This window comes from Leucoraja erinacea, chromosome 1 (assembly GCF_028641065.1).
Source record: "Leucoraja erinacea ecotype New England chromosome 1, Leri_hhj_1, whole genome shotgun sequence".
Classification (NCBI taxonomy): domain Eukaryota; kingdom Metazoa; phylum Chordata; class Chondrichthyes; order Rajiformes; family Rajidae; genus Leucoraja; species Leucoraja erinaceus.
Genome location: NC_073377.1, coordinates 69511575 through 69526065, shown reverse-complemented (window position 1 = coordinate 69526065; position 14491 = coordinate 69511575).

Here is a 14491-nt window from a genome sequence, read left to right as displayed (position 1 = left end):
ACACTTCCGGGTTTTATTGTTCACCCCCCTGCCGCCAGCGGAGCCCAGCAGAGAGAATGGGGAATGAAAAAAACCCATTAATATCTCTCTGATTTTTCATAGATGGGAAAAATCCTCTGGTCCCAGAAGGCGGAGGGGGGCTCTGAGCGAGGTGGCCAAAAACGACGGCCATAGGTGGCAGCGTTTTCTCGGAAATCTCGCCACAACGAGCCAAAAGTGGTCAAGATCAGACTTTTAGTAATATAGATATAACATTTTATACATTGTTGAGGCCAACTATTGAAATTAATATGGTGAAAGACATTTCACAAAAAAATTAAAAACACTTGAAGTTGTGCAACTATGTGAAAAATATTTGATTCTAGTAGCAGTGATCATACCTGATTCAGAAAGTGGAGAATGTGCAGTAGTAGTAAGTTGCAGAAACTATTTCAGAATATATGCCCAGCCTCAAAAGACAGAGGATACTATCCACATCCACTGTCGAGGAACAGCTTCTTTCCGGCGGCTGTCACTCTACTCAACAACGTACCTCGGTGACTGCCAATCACCACCCCCCCCCGGACACTTATTATTTTTTATTCAAATCGTTTGCTATGTCGCTCTTCAAGGGAGATGCTAAATGCATTTCGTTGTCTCTGTACTGTACACTGACAATGACAATTAAAATTAAATCTGAATCTGAATCTGACATTACGCAATTCTTTATTTTTTGTAAGGGTCTCTTTAAAATTATTGATATTATCAATCTCAATCACCTCCCTGAGCAGTCCATTTGGAATTGTTAACTGTGAAGTTGTGACCTCTGCTCCATCTCAACTGAGCTTCAAGTGTATGGTCTTCTGGGGTCTTCCAGGGTCCCACTTGATTCTGCACTTCAACAAAATTAAAAGCTCTTGCCCCCCACGTTGTATTATTTGGACTTGAGCAAAGTGTCTTTCAGAATTCAATTTGCAATGGTGCTGAAGGAATATTAACACATCTATATGAACACTCCTAGTTCTTTCCTGGTGTGCGGCGGGCGGTGCGGTGGGCGGCGCGACTCTGGTCAGCAGCGGCCTCTGCAGTCTGTCCGCGTTTTATTATTTTCTGTCTGTGTTTAAATGTAGTTTTTGTTATTTTTTGTTGGGGTGTGTGTGTGGGGGGTGGGGGGTGGGGAGGGGGGGGGGGGGAAACTTTTTTAAATCTCTCCCTGCACTGGAGACCCGACCTTTTCTCGTCGGGTTTCCGTTGTCGTTGGGGCCGCAACGAGGAGCGGCCTCCAACAGGAAGAAGCCGGGGACTCTGGTGCTACGACTCACCGTCGCCGTCGCGGGGCTGGCCGAGTCCGGAGCGGGTGGAGCGGTGGAGGAGCGCTGCTGCTGCTGCTGCTGCTGCTGCTACCGGAGAGTCGGAGGCTCCAACGGCAGGTCTGTGGACGGCGGCACCGGGAGCCCGCGGCTCCCGGGAGGGAGACCGCTTTTCAGGGCTCTCGCAACGGCGACTTCCCCCGCCCGAGTTGCGGGGTTGAAGAGCTCCTGGAGCGGGGCCTAACATCACTGCCCCGCGCGGCTTGGAATGGCCGCGGGACTCTGCGAGCGCACGCCGGGGGCTCTAACAGCAAGACCCGGTGTGCGACCTTGCATCACCCGGCGTGGCTTTAATGGCCGCGGGACAATCGCCATCGCCAGCCGGGGGCTTTGACTTTGACTCTGACATCGGGGGGGGAGAGTGCAGTGGAGAGATAAGTTTATTAGGCCTTCCATCACAGCGATGTGATGGATGTTTATGTAAATTATGTTGTGTCTTGGGTCTATGTGTTTGTAATGTATGGCTGCAGAAACGGCATTTCGTTTGGACCTCAAGGGGTCCAAATGACAATTAAATGTATCTTGTATCTTGTATCTTGTATCTTGTGTAAGATTAGTGACATAGCCTCTCGTAGCTTCCTCCATGTCAGTCACCAAATTTCTCTTTCTATGTTGGGAATACCTTATTACATTAGAGAATCCTAATTGATAACTAATTGCATCATTTATGATGTTTACCACTAATAGTCCTCTGGAGTTTAAATGCACTTTTACAAATTGCAGATTGAGTTTTCAAACCATTTTGTTAAATTAGGTCATTATATGCAGCGTCTTCCAATGATAGCAAACTTCTGTTTCAGCAAATTAAAATATTTGTTAAGGCTTCACACAAAATCACTGCCACTTTCTACAAAATCCTGGGAGAAATTAAATATGATGTTAGACTGACCATGACCTGGCTTCCTATTAATTTAGCCTGCACCATTTGCTTTGAGCCCTACAGGCAATACATTGTCCACAATGGAAATCACAGATCCAAACAGCTCCTAGTTAAAAATAGAAAGAAAATGGCAATGCCCTTCGTTTCTTTTCAAATTGCCCACAACAGACTCAATTCTGCAACTGATGTCGGGCTCTTTTAACGTTACCTATGGCAGCACGATGGCGTAGCAGGAGACTTGCTGCCTTTTAGCGCTTGCACCACCGGAGACCTGGGTTCGATCCTGACTCCTGGTGCTGTCTGTACGGAGTTTATATGTTCTCCAATTGACCGCGTGGGTTTTCTCCGAGATCTTCGGTTTCCTCCCACTCTCCAAAGACGTACAGGTATTTGTTATAAGTGTAAATTGTTATAAGTGTAAACAGTCATTCGTGTGTGTGTAGGATAGAGTTAATGTGTGGGGTTCGCTGGTTGGTCGAAGGACCTGTATCTCTAAACTAAACTAAACTAAACTAAACTACAAATCTTTTGTGGATCTTCTCCCCTATTCTCTAGGATCATTTTTGTTTACCAATAACCTAATTTATTTGCATTGGTTGTTATTAATGTTATCCCGTTTACAAAATGATGTTTCATTTTATAAACTATACGATGCACCCCTTTAAATGCAGATTGCCAAGCTAATCTTATGTGGCCATTTCATTACATACAATATCCCTCCTCAACGGGACACACGGCTTCATAGATTGTTAAATCTCCAGTGTTGAAAAATGAGTATTCAGAATGTGATAAGTAATTAAATCACATTTGTCTGTTTAATTATTTCTGCATAATGCAGATAAATCACATTTATTTGACTTGCAGTGACTGGTAACTGACACTCTTGTACTAAAGTTAATGGAACAAAATGTCTTGAGGGTGTACCATAAGCAGCCATCAGTAGCACTGTTTAAATCCAGCCACCCAGGTAAATCCAGCCACCCAGGTAATTTATTAACACATCATGTGTTTAGTGTTATATGATCTATTCTGGTCCAAACATTTGTGAAAAATTAAAATACATTATTGTTTGCTTCATTAAATGCCTTTCAGCTCTTGTTTATCTACATGATTCAGGAATAATTAAACTCTCTCATCACCCCTACGTTTTCTTCAATAGCTGCTTCAGTGATTTAATTACACAGCTGCTGATCCTTATCCTTTCCTTGGATTGTTGATAGCATGCTCTGAATCTCTGATGAACTCCAAATGAAGCCAACATATATCCAAATTGCATTCTCCATTAAGATTTGCCTCATTTGGCTACTTTCATTTATTCTTAGAATTCATCTCCCTACTTGTCTATTCCATTCTCAGCAACGCATTATAAGGTTCAGTGGCAGGACTTCTGAACTATGTTAAAATCCGAAGCACATAAGCAGGCCTGACACTTTAGTGCGGAACTCAGATAGCTGTACTGTCAAAAATGCTGTGCTTTGGACGATGTCAACTTGCAACCCCAACAGCCACCTACAGGATGTAATGGAGCCACTTAAAGTCAATTACATTTCTCCGGTGCCTTGGCAAATAGTTAGCTTTCTATTACCATGCTAAATCAGATTATTTATCTTATTATTGATAAACGTAGGAATGCTTAGCAAGTCCGGTAGCATCAAAGGAGGGAATGGGTGATCAATGGTCAGTGTGGACCAAAGGGCCTGTTGCCATGCTGTATCTCCAATTAACAAGAAAACATATTTCCAGTATCTGCAATGTTTTGCTTCTACTATTTGCGTATCACAGATCCCATCTCACTTTCCCTTCCCTCCTTTTACTTCTCCTTTCGTTTGGAAAGCCATCAGTGATTAACAAGCCTTCACAGTCCCTTAGATGGCACACCATTTCTTGTGTCATTCAACATCTCTAGGTCTCCAAATGGTCACAGACATTCTCAATGTTCGTTCCTTGCCCACTCCACTTCACTGCAGCAAAAACAGATATGATTCCTAACTTGATTTAACGTTGATGGAAGATAGTCAACAGAAAATAATGGTGCAGTTTCTCTCTCTGCACGGATGTTGTCCGAAAAGTTGAGTATTTCCATCATCTTTTGTCAAGCTTCACAATTTTCAACTCTTCAATCCTTTTATCTAATACCTTCTGTTTTTCATACCTGTCCATTGCCTATCAAGACCCCTACCCTCACCTGTATCAACTTATTACCTGCCATGCTTTGGACCAAGCCTCCTCTCATCCAGCTTTCTCTCCCCCCCCCTCCATACCCCATGTCCCCTCCCCCCCACAATGAGTCTGAAGAAGGGTCTCAACCGAAACATCACCTATCCATTCTCCAGAGATAATGCCAAAGTGTGTTACTCCAGCACTTTGTGTCCTTTTTTGAAAATCAACATCCACAGTTCCTTGTATCTATGTCTTTTGGTTAGACATCACTCGTGAAGGGCTTGAATTTAAGGTTTTTGGTAGGAGCATAAAGTTTTAATTCATTTAACTAATTTCAAAGCTTGAAGGATTTGACAAATATTTCTTCCTGCCTTCAGAAAGCTAATGATGTTCACCTAATTCAGGAAAGTTGACATATTTCATATATTATTGTTATTACTTCAAGAGTGGGGTGGCACAGTGGTGCAGGGAGTGGCATGGTGGCGCAGTGTTTGAGTTGCTGCCTTACAGCGCCAGAGACTACGGGCGCTGTCTGTCAGAGTTTGTACGTTCTCCCCGTGACCATGTGGGTTTTCTCCGGGTGCTCTGGTTTCCACCCACATCCCAAAGATGTACAAGTTTGTAGGTTAATTTGCTTTGGTAAATATGGTAAATTGTCCCTGGTGTGTATGATAGTGCTAGTGTACAGGTGGTCACTGGTTAGCGCAGACTTGGTGGGCCGAAGGGACTGTTTCTGTGCTGTATCTCTCCACTAAAACTAAAGTTCCTGGAATTATTGCAAGCTGTGTAGATGTTAAAATGGTTTTTATGTTGTTTAAATTTGTAGAGCACTATATATGAATACAGACAAGCAAAAAAATAAATTTCCATAATTTGCTCAATTTATGCAATTTCTTCATTAAAGTCATAATGTGAAACAGTGTTGGTCTTTTGGCCCAACTTGCCCACACCGGCTAACATGCCCCAGCTACACTTGTCCCACCTGCCTGCGCTTGGTCCATATCCCTCAAGACCTGTCTATTTGTTTCTTAAACTTTGGGATAGTTACATCCTTCAACCTCCTTACACCCACCATCCTTTGTGTGAAAAAGATACCCCTCAGATTCCTATTAAATCTTTTCCCCTTCGCCTTCAACCCATGTGAAGGGGAATAGCATTAATGCATTCATCACAAAATTTACATGCAGCTTCAATGTCTTCAAAGGGTATTCTGTGATGCTTCAGAGAATAGTCTGGTAACATCTATATATGACTTCAGTACAGGTTTGAACAGACAAATGATTGTTGGTGTTGCTGTGATTTCTATGGAATCTTGTATTTGTGCCAAGCTTCTCAGTAAATTGTTTCATTGGCAGTGCAAAGTCATCCTGGAGATTTGTTATGTATAGTGTCAGCTCTTTTTTTTGCCATCATGGAATATGGTTGCTTAGAAGGAGTATAAAATATCCCACCCATCTACCTTTAAACACATCTATACCGTATAATGATGAAGTTGCTATGAGGTTCATGACATGGAAATGAGGAATTGAGTCTTAATGAACAGACTAATTCACACCAAATCAGTTCTTTTTAAAATGTATCCAAAGAATAGTCCGAATTGAGCTTTAAAATCAATATTGTTGATGAGATTCACTATGTTTTTTTTGCATGCAAGTTACAATTTAATTTACCCGAGAACCAATCCTTTGATTAAGAAGAGAAGTCGAGATAATCCAGGAAATTATAACCAGTGATCCTCACGTCATTGGCAGGGAAGTGATTGGAGAGAATTCTTTGAGGCAGGATTTACTCGCATTTGGAAGAGAATACAGAGAGTGCATTCACACAAAGAGTGGTGAATCTCTGGAATTATCTGCCACAGAAGGTAGTTGAGGCCAGTTCATTGGCTATATTGAAGAGGGAGTTAGATGTGGTCCTTGTGGCTAAAGGGATCAGGGGGTATGGAGAGAAGGCAGGTACAGGATACTGAGTTGGATGATCAGCCATGATCATATTGAATGGCGGTGCAGGCTCGAAGTCGACAGTCAGCACAACTTTGGCTGCATCAGGTCATGTCATACCCACTTGATTGTGTTTTTTTGAGGTGACAAAGGTGATTGAAGAGGGTAGAACAGTGGATGTAGTCTACATCTACAGGGATTTTAGTAAGGCATTTGATGGCAGACTGATCCAGAAGATTAATATGCATGAGATCCATGGGGACTAGGCTATATGGGTTCAGAACTGGCTTAGTTATAGAACACAGGTGATTATGGTGGAAGGATGTTGTTCAGGCCAGAGGTCTGTGAGCAGGGTAGTTCCAACAAAGATCTGCCTTGGGACCTCAGTTGTTTGCTACATAACAACTTGGACATAAATGTAGATGGGTTGGTCAGTAAGTTTGCAGTTTGTAACACCCTTCCACCATAATCCCCTGTGTTCTATAACTAAGTCAGTTTGCAGATGATAGGAAAATTGGTGGAAAGTGGAAAGCAGGATCAGCGATAAATAAGTGGAGAGGTGGCAGTTGGACTTTAATCCAAGCAAATGTGAGGTGTTGCACTTTGGGATGTCAAATATTAAAGAAAAGTATGCAGTTAAAGGCAAACACTTAGCAACATTGATGTCCAGAGAGTCCGCCATGGACCTTGGGGTCCAAGTTCATGGCTAACTGAAAGTGGCAATACAAATGGATAGCGTGGTAAAGAAGGCCTATGGTATGTTTGCCTTCAACAGTTGGAGCATTGAGTATAAGAGTCAGGAAGTCATGATGCATCTTTATAGGACATTGGTTAGGCCACTGGGATATTGCCTGCAGTTCTCATTGTCCCACTACAGGAAGGATATGGAGGCTCTGGAGATGGTGCAGAATAGGTTTACGAGAATGTAGCCTGGATTAGAGGGTATAACTACGAAAGAGGTTGGAGAAATTTGAATTGTTTTCTTTGAAACACCAGAGATTGAAGGAAGGCCTGATATATATGTATATAAAGTATGAGAGGCATAGATGGGGTAAACAGTCAAAACCTTTTTTCCAGGTGGAAATGCAAAAGACTAGAGGGCATAGCTTTAAGTTGGGAGGGGTAAAATTTCAAGGAAATGTGCAAGGCAAGTTTTCTGCACAGAGAGTGTTAGGTGCCTGGAACCACTGCCAGGGTGGTGGTGGACGCAGATAAGATAGGGGATTTTCAGAGGCTTTTAGATAGGCAAAGGGAAATGCAGGAAATTATAGGATATGGATCACATGCAGGCAGAATAGATTAATTTAACTTGGCATCACATTGGGCACCGACATTGGGAGCCGAAGGGCGTGTTCCTGTGCTGCACTCTTCTATGTTCCATGAAGAGCAATTCTTTGCTGATTCAAGCAAGATGCCAAATCCAGCTGAGGGCAGACAAGATCCATGAAAGTTAGTAAAATGCCTTTAACGGATTTCACCTCAAAAACTATTCTCTATTTAGACAGCTCTTTCTTGGATATATAATAGAATGCAACATGATTTAAGTCTTGTGAATATTCCTCTTGTCTCTGTGTATCCAGGTGGTAAATGAAATTGTGATGTTTCCTCTGGTCATATATATGTAGCAGGATTATAAATGTAAAATAATATATTCATGATTTATTCTCCAATTCCTGCATCTGTTTATCAAGTGCCATTAAATTTAATTTGCCAAATCCCATTAAATAATAAAACTTGTGACGATGTTTACTCTGATATAAAATGCTGCTACGTGGCTATTCCTGTATTAGCACCAGCATAGTATTTCCAATGATAACTAATTATGAGTAACAAGAAAAGTAAATGATGTGGATTAACAAAGCTGGAGGAACCTCACTGCAAATGCTAAAGATGCTGGGCTATTAATTTATAATTAATTGTTTAAACCAGCTGCATTTAGCATATTATTATTATTATTTTACTTCGATAAATTGTTCTTCTTAAGAATTGAAAATCAATTTACCTTCTACAATTTATAAAGGCCAAATCCTTGCAAATGTGTTCAGTCTGAGAAAGCAGTACCCAAGTGCGGCCAATGTTACCTCAATAGGGAATAGCTGGATTTTTGAATGATGTATGATGTGGCAATCATTGCAGTTCATAACCATACAGATGTTTGTTTAGTATAGTTTAGAGATACAGCACAGAAACAGGCCCTTCGACCCACCGATTCCGGGCTAACCAGTGGTCACTCCGCACACAAACACTATCCTACACACATTTTAGGGACAATTTAGGGACAATTAAACCTACAAGCCAATTTTCCTACAAACATGGATGTCTGAAATGTAGGAGGAAACCGGGGCACCTAGAAAAACCCCACGCAGGTCATGGGGAGAATGTACAATTTCTTAGTAGACAGCACCCGTAGTCAGGAGAGAATCCGTATCTCTGACGTTGCAAGGCAGCAACTCTACCATTGCACCACCATGCAGCAGTGAAGAAAATGTTGAAGAAAATATTTATCAGAGATTATTATTTTCCAAATGAATTTTTTTTTGATAGAGATATTTCTAGGAATTCAAATTCAAATATGTTCCCACAATAATCTAGCAATGATCATTTCTGGAAATGACAGAATTCAGGGTAATCTTTTTCACAGCCCACCTTCTGCCCAGTGTACAACACCTTCATTAGAATCAGTCCAGTCAAGAATATAAAGGAGGATAGTAAAAGCTTCTATAGGTATGTGAAGAGAAAAAATTAGCTAAGACCAAAGCTGGACTCTTGAAGATTGAAAAAGGTGAAGGGAACAAGGAAATGGCTGAGGAATTGAACAGGTACTTTGGATCTGTCTTCACTAAGGAAGACACAAACAATCTTCCTGATGGCCCGAGGATCTGGGGTGATTGGGGAACTGAAGGAGATTAGTGGGTAAAATTGGGGCACATGGTATTGTGGGTAAAGTGCTGACATGAATAAAAAAATTGGTTGGCAGACAGGAAACAAAGAGTAGGGATTAACGGGCCCCTTTCAGAATGGCACATAAAGTGCAAGTGAAATGAATTTGCCAGCAGCGGTACAATGATAAAGAACACACAAACACAGTAAAAATGTAACACAAACATCCACCGGAGCATTCATCACTGTGGTGGAAGGTACAGAAATTGGCCAATCCTCCTTGGTCGGGACCTCGTGGTCGGGATCTCAACCCTCCGCAGCCGTTGCTGCGGGCATCCAGATCATAAAAGGACAAGGTAAAAGTCAAGGTAAGTCCAGGATCGGCTCTTCCCCACCGGAGACCGCGGCTTCAGCCTGGTGTAGACTGCAGGCCGGTAGTCGAAGATTTAAAGTTTGCGCCGCAGCCAGAAGCACCACAGACTGCAGGGCCAGCAGTCGAAGCTCCCCTCCAGGGGTGATGGCAAGTCCACGCCGGGCCCGCGGTAGAAGTTGGCCGCGGGCCGGCATTCGGAGCTTCTTTCTTCCCCTGGGTCCCCCACGAGGGATCCTGGGCTGCGGACGCCGCGCAGCTTGAGCTCTGCAGACCGCGGCTTCAGGTTGCCGGCTGCCGCGGGCCAGCGAAACAGAGTGCTCCCCTCCAGCGAGCCCCAGTGGGGGCTCGCCCGCTCCATGCCGAGAGTCCGTGCTGCGCCCTGGAGTATTGTGTGCAGTTTTGGTCCCCTAATTTGAAGAAGGACATTCTTGCTATTGAGGGAGTGCAGCGTAGGTTTACAAGGTTAATTCCCGTGGTAGCTGGACTGTCATATTCTGAGAGAATGGAGCAGCTGGGCTTGTACACTCTGGAGTTTAGAAGGAGGAGAGGGGGTCTTATTGGAACATATAAGATTACTAGGGTTTGGACACGCTAGAGGCAAGAAACATGTTCCAGATGTTGGGGGAGTCCAGAACCAGGGGCCACAGCTTAAGAGTAAAGGGTAAGCCATTTAGAATGGATGAGGAAACACTTTTTCACAAATTAGTGAGTCTGTGGAGTTCTCTGCCTCAGAGTGCGGTGGAGGCCGGTTCTCTGGCTACAAGAGAGAGCTAGATAGGGCTCTTAAAGATAGTGGAGTCAGTGGATATGGGGATAAGGCAGGAACAGGGTACTGATTGGGGATGATCAGCCATGCTGGCTCGAAGGGCCAAACGGCCTACTCCTGCACTTATTGTCTATTGAAAACCCTGATGCGGGTATGGATTTTCACATTCATTAGTACGTATATCGCTTTACAAAGCAAGTGTATACGTAACATGTCTTGCTGTCTGACATCCTACATGGTGCTCCAAGTTATTCAGAAACAAAACATATCCAACATGTCATAAACTGAGATGGGAATAGAACTTGTGGACTAAATATATTCCAAACAATATTTGAGGGCAAGGTATCTATGTTCCCACATTTATTTCTCCTGCTGACATTAAATTCAGTCCTCCATATCTTTTTGTTGCATCTACTCTACGAGGACAGTGAGTTTCCTGAATACAAAAGGACTTCCATGGGCCATGAAGAAAAGCTCACACTTTATCCGGCCTGCTGGCTCAATGCAATATTTCAATAATCCATTACTTGCAGATCCAGTAATCTTGGTTAAAATTGTAAAGAAGACGTTTTTTAAAAAAAAAAACTGGAATATTAGTAAGATTTAATTTTGGCACCGAACTCAGCTGATGAACGTACTCGGAGCTTGAAAATCTGGAGATTCTGGGATGCCTTAACACAGATCCTTTCACTCCAACTTTGATTCAGTTACTGGTATAGTAATTCAGCTTTAGATTGATGATATAGAGACAGAGTTCAAATCACATCTGGGTAGCTGGGGAATTTAATCTAATTTAATTAAATAAATTACCTGCTTTGAAAAAAAGCTAGCATCAGTAATGCATTAAATGGATTGTAGCTAAAGCCCATCTGGTTACCTAATGCCCTTTAGGGACGGAAAACTGGTGACCTTACTAGATCCGACCCTGGTGTGACTCAAAACTCACAGCAATATTGTTAATGTTTAATTGTCCTGTAAAATGAGAGGAAAACCAATTCTGTTCAAGGAACATAAAAGATGGGCAATAAATTGGTGCCAACAATGTCACATCCTAGAACTGAAAAAGGTGTTGCAATCCAAAACATTGTTATTAACCTTTATTTTGCAGTACATTCCACCACAAAATATTTAATACCACACTGTGCTCATTTCTTCAGTTAAAATCCTGCAACAACATCTTGCCGGAGATGGTAGTTGATGCAGGTACCATTGCAATGTTTAAGAAACATTTAAACTGGTACATGAATAGGATAGGCAAATACAGGTAGGTAGGACTAGCGTAGATGGGACATGTTGATCTGTGTGGGCAAGCTGGGCCAAAGGGCCTGTTTGATATGACTCTATGATAACATTTACTATTGGAGGCACAACAGATTGCAGATCCTACAATCTCGAGGAGAAAATAAAAAGTTGAAGGAACTCTGAAGGTTCCAACCCAAAATATCATTAGTCCTTTCCCCTCCACAGATAATGCCTGATCTGCTGAGTTCCTTCAACTTATTGTTTACTCCACATCATTTACTTTTCTTGTTACACATAATTAGTTATCTTTGGAAATACTATGCCGGTGCTAATCCAGGAATAGCCACAGAGCAGAATTTTATATCAGAGTAAACAGATTGTCACAAGATTTATTATGTAATGGGATTTGACAAATTAAATGTAATGGCACTTGATAAACAGATGCATGAATTGAAGGAGAATGTCACCTCTTATTGCTTTCAGGAAAATATTTTTTAAATTGCTTGATCAACCTTTAAAGTGTGTGAGAATGAGATGCAATTTATTGGCCGTTGGTCAAGGAAATAAAATCATTACCAATCAGATTACCCATCAGAATACCAAGGGAAAATGTTCTAATTATTAGTCAACAATCAGAATGATATTCAACGTGTTGAGGAATCCAAATAGAGAATTTTATATTTCTATTTTTTTATTTACTTCAAAATCAGACATTAAATAACAACTTCAGTAAATGAGAGAGGGAATTCAGATATAATAGCAGATTAGCAAATTGTCCATTTCATGGAATTGGATTAACTGAAAGAATATGACATTGAATAAGATAGACACACAAAGCTGGAGTAATTCAGCGGGGCAGACAGCATCTCTGGAGAAAAGGAATAAGGTGACATTTCGGGACGAGACCCTTCTTCAGACTGACTGAAGAGGTCTCGACCCGAAACGTCACCTATTCCTTTTCTCCAGAGATGCTGTCTGAGCCGCTGAGTTACTCCAGATTTTTGTGCCTATCTTCAGTTGAAACCAGCATCTGCAGTTTCTTCCTACACATGACATTGAATAACACGTTTTTAGTGTTTTACAGCCCCGAGTATAATTTTGTTTATTTCTTATGATGTGTTAATAATTTTTCTCCTAGGACAGAAATGCCAGATCTACAATGAATAAGAATTGTTAGTGATGCTCTTATACGTACATTCCTTGCTTTTCCAACTGGTTTACTTCATCAACGTTATATTCTCTGACTTTTGACTGCTAAAGGGATATTGCTTCCAATGAGCAGATGGTAAATGCTTTGCTTCAATGTCAATAGTAGACAAAAGGGTGCAATTTCCTTTGCTTGTAGTGTGTCACAAAATCAACAACATATTCTTATTATATTTAATGTGATGTACAATTACCCTACATATCTAGGGAAAGGTTTTCTTGTTCCCGAACATGGAAACATTGGAGGTCGTTTTGACCATGTGTTGTACTGGTGATAATGTAATGAGAGTCAATGTTGCTCTCGATTTTTACTTCGATCAAATATGATGGAGAGAAGAAATTCTGTGCCAAGTGAATAATTCACATCTTGCAGTCCAAGGCAGATGTTCAAATGGAGAAGGTTGCATACTTTGTAAGATACCTTATCCAGGTTTGTCCTGGCAATCTGATACTCCTTGGAACAGCACCAAATACCCTGCAGTATCCTATGCACGTGACCTAGTGTTTTTCAATGATGAAACAAGCCTTTAGATTATCCGAACAATAGACTTTTCCAATGTTGACAGCTGATCAATATATATATATATATATATATATATATATATATATATATAATACTTGGTTACAGACACACAATGAATGCATGACAACCATTAGGGTCCAAGCGCAGACTCGGCGACTATTTCACCGAATACTTGTGCGTGGTGTGCCAAGACCTGCTGGATATCCTGGCTGCTAACTATTAGCCTACCTTTCCCATCCCACACAGACCTTTCTGTCCTGGGCTTCCTCCATTGACAGAGTGAATCCACACACAACTGGGGGAACAGCATCTTACCTTCCGTTGGCAGAGGTTAAAACCTGATGGTATGACCATTGAATTCTCCAATTATTGGGAACTAAGCTACAAACAATCTTTTGTTTTCCTTCCCATCCCCACATGTCCCACCTGGACTTGCACCCATTTCTCCCCTCTCCCCTGTGTTTCCACCTATATTCCTTCACTTGGCTTCACATTTACATCTCTTCTATCTCACACCTTTTGTCTTTTCACCTCTGGCGTTTGTCCAACCATCTACCTATTAACCCGCCCCATCCACCTATTAACCCGCCCCATCACCAGTATCCCCCTACCACTCACCAAATTTTATCCTGCTCCCCCTCTCTTTCCCCCCCCCCAGCCCCTCCACCACAATAGGTCTGAAGAAGAGTTCTGACCCAAAACGTCATCTACCCATGTTCGCCAAAGATGCTCCAGCCTTTATTTTTTGTAAACCAGCATCTGCAGTTCCTTGTATCTATCATGAAGGTTTACTGAAAACACATTTTGCAATTAGCAGTAGAATTCAGTATTGGAAGATGAAGTTGTGATAATTCTACAGCATTTATGCTGTGCCATGTTAGACCAGGTGCAGATGATACCATTCCATTAATTTAATAGAGTAGACACAGCTGTGAGGGTTTAAGCAAAGTATACTATCAGACTTTCAAGTTTATTTATATGTTATTGTGTTTTTTACTTTGTTAAATTCAATTTTCTTATTGCCTTTTATGTATTTCAACATCAGTTTTCAATAGCTATGCGATGCCTTTCAATTGAAAATGTTTCATGTAATAAAGAGTTTGCACAATGTTAGCCCACAGCATTTCACTTTTATAAATCAAAGGCCTGAGGTTTTATGGAATTAGCCTTGC